A 10,082-nucleotide genomic window follows, 5' to 3' on the forward strand; every position below is an offset into this window, starting at 1 on the left:
ACTCTGATCAATAACAGAACTGTGGTGTCTGCATTAAATGCTGCAGCAGTGCGCCGGTAAACTTTTGTTGGGTGCTTTCTGCATCTGTGAAGAGACAATTCTTTCTTAACCAGCCTTGCTGGTGATCTGAACACTTAGAACACCTCCAACCTGTTCATATTTTTCTAGCAATTTCCACACCATCACGAGTGCCTGACCCTTCAAACCTTACCCAAAAGCCCCACTGCCTTCATGGAAGTTATCTGTGCCAGTGACCGAATTGAAGTCCTCTTGTGAAAATGCTCTCGCTGCTCTTTAACCACGGCAGTCACCGCCGGGGCCCCTGTTTTTCACACTCTTAAGGTCACACTGACTAAAGGCATGCCAGGAAAAGTGACTGTTTCTTCTCAACAGTCACTCGCAAGCCCTCAGTGCGTAGAAAGCTAGCTTCTGCTTTCAGCAAACCCCTCTGAAGTCCCAGCTGATTCACCTGGGAATTGCACCCAAGGCAGAAAAGCAGAGACGCCAGCTCAGACCGGCTGCCAGGGGCTCTCTGAAATGGGTTCCTACGGAAAGGTGCAGTGCTGAGCCAAAGGGCACACCTATTAAATGCTCTTGCTCTCAGGAGCTTACTCCACCTTTCCTTCAGAAAGGTTGCCCTTGCTCTCCTGGGAGCAAAGGCTCTCCTGCCTCCCTAAAAAACTACTGAGTGAACCCTAAGCCAGAGGGACCTGTTGGAAATATGCCGGAGGCAGTGTGTCTGGCAGCAGAGGCTCTCTGAGGAGAGCCTAGTTCAGGGGTTCTCCCCACGCTGGAGACCATGAAATCCCCTCGGGCACCAGCGCAGGGGGAGTTCCTCTGTGGAGAAGAGGAACCTGCGAGGAAGAGTGGGGAGCACCCAGTCCTTCGCCTTGTTCCACCTGGGCTGAGAGGGCTGCATTGGTTGCACTGGCCATCCATCTGCCTGCGGCTCCGGTGGGAATGTGCTTATGACGGCAGGTCCGGGTGGGCAGTAGAGGTCAGCCCCCCCACGCACTCACTGCAGCCCAAGCACAGGGCGCGGACCGCTTGCTAGCTGAGCTCGCAGCCAGCGCAGACCCACTGGTGAGCAGGAGCGCGGCAGCGAGCGAGCTCCTTCCCCAGCGGGCCAGCTCTAGCCTTGGGTGAGGGCCCTGACCAGGGCTCCTCAGGAACCCAGCAAAGCTTGTACTGAAGCCCTTGACAAATGACACTGGTAAATGCGTTTTCAGAAGCGGATTAAGCCCCTAAAAGCGGTTTGGAAAAGCCCGCAGCTGCCTGTCTACATCTTTAGCTGCCCCAAAACCCCTTTCCTGAAACGGAGGTGTTTGAAGAGCTCAACGCCTTGCTGTTGGCACCCGTTTCCACTTCTTCTTCCCTCAGAAGTCCTCGCAAATCCCTGGTTGCAAGTCCCTGTGAGATGATGCCCTCCGCTGCCCAAAGCAGCAGCGCGGTTCAGACCCCAGGAGGCGGCACTATTAAAGCCTCGCAACCCCACGCGTCCGTCAACAGCTCTGAGGCATGGGGCTGAGCTCGCAAGTCACTTACACAGCAGAAAGACCCCCGTGGATGGCATCGATGGAATTCAGAGACACTGTGGAAATTTGGGGCAGATTCCCAATTACTTTGATTTATTCCAGCAAAGCACCTGCTCTATAAGCAATCTAACACGAGTCGCAATGGGCAATTTTAAGCATCCTCTGTTGTGGTAACTTCTGGTGTTATAAGCCCCCCTTCTAATTTTGGGAGGGTATTGGCAGTTCCCCCATTTAAAATAGTGACGGTATTAAGTCACTATGTCACTGACAGTAAAAGGTATTACTCTATCATATATCTTCCATATTACTAATTACACAGTCATTTTAAACTGTTAGAAATAAAGCAAACCGGCAAGCGTGGCCACGTCTCTGTACTTTTAAGCAGAAAAGTCTCACAGTCCAGTTGCGATTATTTTGGGTGGATTCGGTGCACGTTTTGTTTTCTCTTCATGTACTTCCCCTCCACTTTGTAGCCAAGAATATTTCAACCCGCCTTTCATTAGGCTGCCTTCATGCCTCTGTACATCAGCCTCTGCCTGGGTCTGAAATAGCCTTTCACCGCGTGTCCTAACACCTGAGATATCCTGCAGCTTTCCTTTGAAGAGAAAAGGCTGGCGTGCGCATCCAACCAACGCGGCACACAAACAGCAAGGAGCCCTTCCCCGGTGCTGGGTCACCAGGCCAGGAGCTAGAAACCCTGGGTTGACACCTTCACCCCTGCAAACCAACAGCAAAATTTTGACGGACTTCCCGCTCCTCGGGGCCTCCTGGTTGAGCAGCAGGCTGCTTGGGCAGCTGGTGTCGGGCTGATGGTGTTTTCTTTATAAAACAGGCACTGGAGGGCTGTGTTGCTGGAACTGGGGGTCGAAAAGCTCCAGCAGCGTAAGCATTGCCACCCCAGCCGTGCCTGCCAGCTGTGCCCCAAGGGCTCAGGTCCCATCAGGCACCTGAAGGGAAAGGTTGTACCATCAACGTTGTACTGCCAGAAGGGAGAGCTCCACCGAGAGCAACGCCGTTTGCTGGATGCTGGAGACTGTTTTGATAACAATGTAATCAATATATTTGCATCTAATGGCAATTCTAAGCATTAATTTACTTTTTCTGGAAATCAGAGGTATTTCCATGCTCTCTTTTTTTTTTTCCCCCTCCTCTTATTGACACTTTCTACATGTTTTCAGGGATCTCTGGTTATTCTTGGATCATTATTCACCCCCTTCCCACCAGTACCCCGATAACATGTCCATTTTCCCAAACGCCATACTGAATTGCTGAGCTAGGATCTGGAGGGGTACAACTGAACAGCCCCTTCATGGCTGAACAGCCCTTTCATGACCTGCTTTCCGATGCTTTCCAACACTCCTCACGCTGGCTGGGAAAGGAGATACAAGCAGAATGTGTCTTATGAGCAGATTTCTGAAACGAGGAATAAGTCATGTTCAGATTTATGGACTCTTCTCTTCAATATGCAGAAATACGTGAAAACCATATGACTTGGAAATAAACATTCTAAGATTGCGTATCCCGGAGGGCAAAAGCTGCTGGAGGGTTGCTAATGTGTATTGGTTTCTATTGCAGGTACAAGAGGTAATTAATAAATACCACTGCCATCTGAGGAAAATGCCAAGTGCCCTGTGCTAGTGCAGGGAAACCGAATGTTAAAGAAGGGATTTTCCTCTGGGAAGCCAGAGGAGCAGAGAGGAGTATGAAGGATAGGAGATGGGTACTGCTCCAGCGTCCCCACTGCTTGTCGTAGCCATCTGGAACCACAAAGCGTGTACATTACCAGTCCAAAACTAAAGGGAGGAGCAGGCTTTATTCTTGCGGTGCTCTAGGTTTTATTAAATTTGTAAGGGAGAAAAACCTTGGATTTTCTGTGTCTGCACACGTGCTCACATGTCTGTGTTTTGCAGGATGCTGGTTACAATGCCGATTTTGCTAAAAAGTATTTTTAAAAGCTCCTTCTGCACTCCTTGAAAAGTCACAAGGCAGCTCTGGATCACTGCCTGCTCCTCATCAGTCCGAGCACGACAAGGTGGAGCTTCCTGAAACTTCAAAAAAAAAACCTGCAGTCACGTTTGTACTGAACACACGAATCTGATGATTCCACCAAGCTGAGGAAATGAAAACACTTGAGTGAGTAGTGTTGCGAATCAGATCATCAACATTATGAATAAAAACAATATTGAGAGTTTGTTGCTGAATAAGCAAGAAATCGGACTTTCTGTATGCCAAGGTTGGATGTGAAGTGCAGCAGCTTACCCCAGAGCAGCATCCTTTTCCCATTCGCTTTTGCTGCATTAGCTCTATTTCTGAACACAGTGTCGTCCGCCGTTCCCATCTCCCCAAAGCAGTTCAACCTATGCTAGTCCAGCCACTTCCATCAGCAAGCAGCAGTTCTGCATCTAAAAAAAAATTGAAAAATTGGGGGCAAAAAAACCCCCCCAAAATTGTAAGTAGTTTTCAAATAAAAAAATAAGGAAAGTGTAGTTGCCATCACTTAACAAAGTAGATTTCTGAAGATTTCTGAACAGATATGTAAATGTATTTGTGAAGAATATGTTCGCTTTGTCTTGAAATAATGCATTTAATTCACCGGCAGCCATTGCATATTCGTTATCCACTGTCACTGACTGAGCAGCTGCCGTGTTGATGACCTTCACCTCTCTCCCAGCTCTCCCCATGAGTTCAGGCGAGGGAGGGAGCCGTCTCCTCGGGGAGACGAGCATCACAAGGACCGCGGTTGCTCACCTGGCGCTGAAAGGAAATCTCTGCTCCCACCTGCTTTCGCTCTTTCTTCTTTCTTTGCTTGTTGGCGTTTGGTTGAAGAAAGCAAATGCTTTCAGTTTTGTGGAAAGGGGAAACACTAATTTTTTTAAAAGCTCAACTTTTTACCAGTCACCATTTCCATTCTTTAAAACGTGTTGTATTAAATAATAGTAAGTACCAGTACCAATCCCTGTTTTTTAAAGGACCACCGCCAACACAAAAGCTTTGGAGATATAACCTGCCCTGGTGAAGTCTGGGGAGGGCTCTAGCCCTTAAAATAAAAACATAAAGCTGAACATGATGTATTGCTGCAAGATTTAAAATTTACAACAAACAAAAAACTCTATCAAACAGATAAAGAAAAAAAGAAAAAAACCAAATCTTTTTACTGACTACTTTTAGAGAATAGAGAACTTTTTTTAGAAAAATGTTTTTAAAAATTGTTGTTTTCATGTGAAAACCCAAAACCTAGTGTGTTTGATATTTGACAAAACAGAAAAAAATGAAAAAACTGTTCAAATTCTCTTTTCAAGGCTTTAAAAATTTATTTGTTTTTATTTACCTACCATTGACAAAATATTCTATCAGCTTTTATTTTGGTGCTTTCCGGTTTGTTTGCTTTTAAGTGCAAAAAGTTTGTTTTCTAATAACCTCCAGTAAGCAAATCAGCCAGCTCTGCCTCATGTTCTGGTGCTGGCCAGGAGGTGCTGAGAACAACCTCTCCCTTGACTCAAATAATTTGAGACTTGCATCTCTGCAGGGCGGCTCTCCAGGACGGCCCGGGGCTGCTGGTGTCAAGGCAAGGAACCCTTGGTCCTTTGCCAGCGATGCGGGGCACAGCAGGGCCACGTGCGCCCCGCTCCCTGGCGTAACGTGTCCACCTCACTCCTGCCTGGGAGTTCACGCTACCCTTCCTCTGGCGGACAGGGTAAATCCAAATTATAGGAAATTTTTTTTAATTTTTTTTTTTTTTTTCCATAGCCAACCTTCTTTATTTGGAGTAAAAAGACGGGGTGGACAGGGGATTCGATTTCGGACCATCAGCCCACCTGGCCAAATTTCTTCAGCTATGTTGTGTCCTCAAGCATTTCCCATAAACGTAGTTCACACACGGCACTCGAAGACATCCCAAATGGGACTAACGCTGACAAAAACCACTTATTGCATCTTGATCACAGAAGAAGTTAAACCAAGCTGGGGATGTTATCGCATCAGGTGAAGAAGTGGGACCGTTCCAGGGGTGGTACCCAATCTAAATAAGATTTATTACAGTGAAGAACAAGGGAAAGGCTGAATTCATGGCCTCAGGGAAACTCCCTTTCTGGAGTGCATTTCCAGACTGCGGAACACACAGGGAGAGGGCCGGGCTGGCTGTTGTGGGAGTGGGAGAAGGATGGAGCCGGTGATGGAGGGGCTGCCAGCTGGGTGCAGGGGCTGGGTTGGGACCCCCCAGGATCACTTTCTTGATTCTTTTCCTCCAGCAAGGAAGCAGCAAATTTTCAGGGATTTGGGGAGCAGTGGGCACTGACTGGCACATTGGTTGGTTCCTGGCACATTTTGAGCTTGTTGAGAGTCTGTGGATGTCATCTGCTGGATGACACCCCCAGCATTGGACATCCTGGGACGTTGTGAGCCCCCCACACCCGGGGGAAGGGAGGCTGCCGAGGCGACCACTTTAAGTATTTTTGCTTTAACCAATTTTTGCCGACTTTCATACCAGCATAATGTAAGTATTTTGCTGGGGTTCATTTGTATCTAAGTTCAAACTCACATCATTTCCTGGGTTCAAAAGATCAACTTGGTTTTGTATATTTTGGGGTTGAGGTTCCACTTCAAAGAAACTGAGCTGCAAGGAGCCCAATTAAATCAGAAAATGACTTGGAGAGGGAAGGGATTGGGGTGACACAATAAGAAAAATCACTGAAAACTAAACACTGAACATTAAGAAAATCCACAAGCTCTACACTGCATATGTATTGCCCGTTCTGCTGCCACTACCTACTACACTTCTCTGTTAAATATAAAACTGTCTGGGTTTTCTGTCCTTTTGAATTGGAGCATCTTTGTGAAAAGCAACGCAAAGCAGGAATTTAGATGATAGAGAAAAGGACTCAGAAGGGAAGACGCTTTGGGAAGTTTCACGAAAACCACAGATGTGGCTGCCGCTGAGATTTCCCTGCTTTAAAGAAACTGGGAGGCTCTCCTCTTGTCTGTGGCCATTGTAGGGTGGAAATCACTGGTGGCACATACATCCCTTTGGAAGAAGATGTTATAGAGACCATAGGTATAGCATACCCTGTACAATTTCAAACATGATTTGGTTTCATCCTATCTTGATTAGTGAGGGGTAAATCCTCAGCCTGGACTTACTGAGCAGATGGTGATGAGATGCAGATGGTTGTGAGAAGGAGGTGGTGGCGATGGTCTAGCAGTTTGTGTTACCTTCTTCTTTTTTGACAGACAAAAGAGGAACTCACAGCCCCAAAGGAAAAATATTTAGTGAGCAAGGAGGGCTATAATCTAAATTATTTAAAGAAAAAACTTATCCACTTATTAATTGCTCTTCCTTAGGCAGCAACACAAATAACCTGCCTGTGTTTTTCTGTTGAGGAGAGACCTGACTCGTCATTCGCAGCAGCAGAAGGCAAGTGTGGCTGTATGCTAGAGGGAGTGAATGCAAGCCCTAAATGAATGTACAGTGGTCTTTCACTTTGAAAAGAAGCGGGTCAGCCCTATTAGATGTGCAGAAGAATGATTTAAAAGGAAACAAGTCTTTGTAAACAAGGATTTCGGTGGAGGGCGAGAATGGGGAATAGCGAGTACATCCAGTCAGAATTTCTCCTGCTATCAATGATCAGTCTAGCACGTACACAAATCAGTGAATGCTTTCTGAAAGTTTTCAAAAACATGAAACACCTTCATTAGCTGCAACACCAAATGCAATCAAACGTCGCTTGACAACATGGCGCCAGATGAACCACTGGATCCTCAGCAGTTTCAGCTCCAGCGCTCCGATCATGGGGCAGCACAAACTGCTCATCAGGCCAGCTGCCCTTGGCAGGGGCATGGGTGCAAGCTCTTGCAGGGGGGAAATCGTCCTTCTACAGTTCTGTGACAACTGGGACATTTGTGTTACAGTCCTCCTTGCCAGGTACCTTTGTAAGTGAGAGGGAATGGAGCGTGGAGAGTGCCTGACACTACAAAGTTTAAAAAAATGCTTGAAGTAATCGATCCCTTCTGGGATGTCAGCGTCTTTCTGCCTAGAGGAGCTTTGGCGCGCGTTTTCCCTACCATGGAGCAGGATGGAAGGGGCAGCGTAACCAGGCTTCTCCTCCTCGCTGAATCTTGATCCCCCGGGCACGGGGCCAGGTGGAACAAGGACGTTGGAGCGGGGCTCCCCAGGGCCCGCCTTGCATCGTGCCCCACACCGGAGCCGGCCACATGTAAACCTGCCAGGGAAGAGGTGAAAGCCGGAGGCGCAGGTGCTTTCCAAACAGCAGGCTACTGCCAGGGGGAGAGCGATGACTGCATCACTCCTCAGCCGGGTACGAGGCGCGCTTCTCCCCCACGGCCGGTAAAGCCTGACGGAGGGAGGCTCAGGGATGCTCCTCCTTCCTTGGAGAGCCCAGCGGCACAGTGCTCATAAAGCCTTATTTCCAAAGATGCTGAGAGCATACCATAATCTGCAAAGAGCAAGCAAACACCTGGGTGATGGAGGATAAAACTACCAAATGTCAGGGAAAATACACAAGAGCTGAAATGTTGTCAGAAGTCAGGAGGAAACTTCACAATGTTGCGGCCACTTTGGAAAAAGAGACTCGGCTGCTGCCTGAACAGAGAATACGTGAAATTATAGTAACAATACGTTATTACATCTCCTCCCACCTTTCTTCACTCCAGATCACAGCAGCTTTTGGTATCGCCATGTAAGGAAGGGCCACGGCAATTGTAGCACTGCAATCCGCGATGCTCACCTCAGGAGAATGACATTTGGGACCCCGTAAAGAAAATCTTACTCCAGGTGCTAGTCTGCATAGGTGTTGGCAGGGAGAACGGGAAATGCCCCGCACAAGCGAGAGCGTGTGCGTACATCCCGAGGGTTTCCTATGGGCAGTGTGGGTCTTATACTAACTTGCTTCACAGTGGCTGAAGCAAAGCACTGACCGCAAAGGGGAGATTTGCAAAGGTAGGGAGGGAAATTTTCAGTGGCAGTGGGGTGCTGCTTTCCTTTCAGTGAAATGGGAAAAACTCCCCTTTTAAAACGCATTGTCCACCTTGCTTTGTTTCACTTTATCTCAGGAAAATTCTGAATATTCTCTGAATATCACCTGACGGTTGATGCCGGCCCACACTACCTTCTGAGGAGTTAACAGCTGCTGTGACTGTTGGCAGCTGATGCAGCCTGGACGGCCTAATGCATTAACTTTTGTACCAGGTTCTAGTGGTGAAAAAAAGGACTTCTGCATGCATGGCTACCCTTGGTTAGCATGAAGAGGAAGGATACTCTGAAGGGTGACTTACTAGCATGGGTGAATGCTTCCCTTTTGAAGCAAAATAAAGTTTTTCACATTGACAGTGATGCAAGCTTAGCCACGCACACTTCTACTGAAGGTGCTGCGTGCTAGAAAACACCAAGAAATTCCCTCACCCACTTAGCATTACTCATTTTGTTACATAATTCTTTTTTTTTTCTTTTTGCTGTGGATTGCGTCAACAAAACTAGTGCCTGTTAAAAAACCTGTCTGTTGTGCTTGTTTATAGCAAATGCAATTCTGGCTATGACTGGGCGGGAAGGCACCATGGGCTACTGGTCAGAGCAAGAGGCTGGCATGGGTAACTTGCCCCTGGTTTTCCTGCAGCACCTCAGGTCTATCATGGGACAGTTCATCCCTCTTTATTATCAATTCTGGATATTCAGACCTACCAGACTTACAAAAGCCTCCAAAACCCCCTTGCAGTGCTCCCCAGCTCTTACTGCTTGAGAAGCAGACGAATCGCTGCCAATGGTTGCTGTAAAGAGAGTATTATCAAACCTGCTAGGTGTTTTAAAGCTTCCCTAACCCTTTTCTTTCACGGACATTTTGTCCTCGCAGATGGCTGAATTTATTTGTGATACTGCACTGGTGTGAGAAGTAGAGAAGCAATGTCATTTCATCTTATGTCAGGCAAAATCCTGTTACATCTCTTTGTTACTAGGTTAGCCTTTCCACCACGCTGGTGCTGCGGCTGGCTGCCTTGAGAAGGGGGGCGGGGGGAAGAAATGGCCACTTGGTGGCCTTAACAAACTGCTACTCCAAGCACGGAAAGGCAGAGCCTGCCGTCGCTGAGCTCGGGAGGGGTCTCCCCACCGGCTCCACTGGGGGCAAAGCGCCCGGGCCAGGAGCTGCCTGTTGCAGAGAGACAGACAGTCCCGGTCCTGCCAATGCAATGGGCTGCCTGCTGCTCTACTGCCCGAGCAGCTGTGAATTATGAGGTTTCCCTCCCCAGCTGCAAGGCAATGGCTTTTTAAAAGACTTTTTGAAAAGGACAGACAGCAGCATTTAAAGGGATGTGGACAAAATTCCTTGCTGGTAATGGTAAATGCTCTGCATAAAATGGCACACGTACTGGGGCTTCTGAGGCAGCTCTCGGGTGAGGACTTTACTGGCACAGTTACTTCCAAGCCTCCACAGCCCTGGCAGCACCATATTACTAACAGCAAGCCCAGGACACAGTTTCAGTGATGTTGCTCCCTATCCACCTAAACTCCAGCCTGAAACCTAGACCAATATCCATTTAACA

Source organism: Calonectris borealis, chromosome 2 (genome assembly GCF_964195595.1).
Source record: "Calonectris borealis chromosome 2, bCalBor7.hap1.2, whole genome shotgun sequence".
Lineage (NCBI taxonomy): Eukaryota > Metazoa > Chordata > Aves > Procellariiformes > Procellariidae > Calonectris > Calonectris borealis.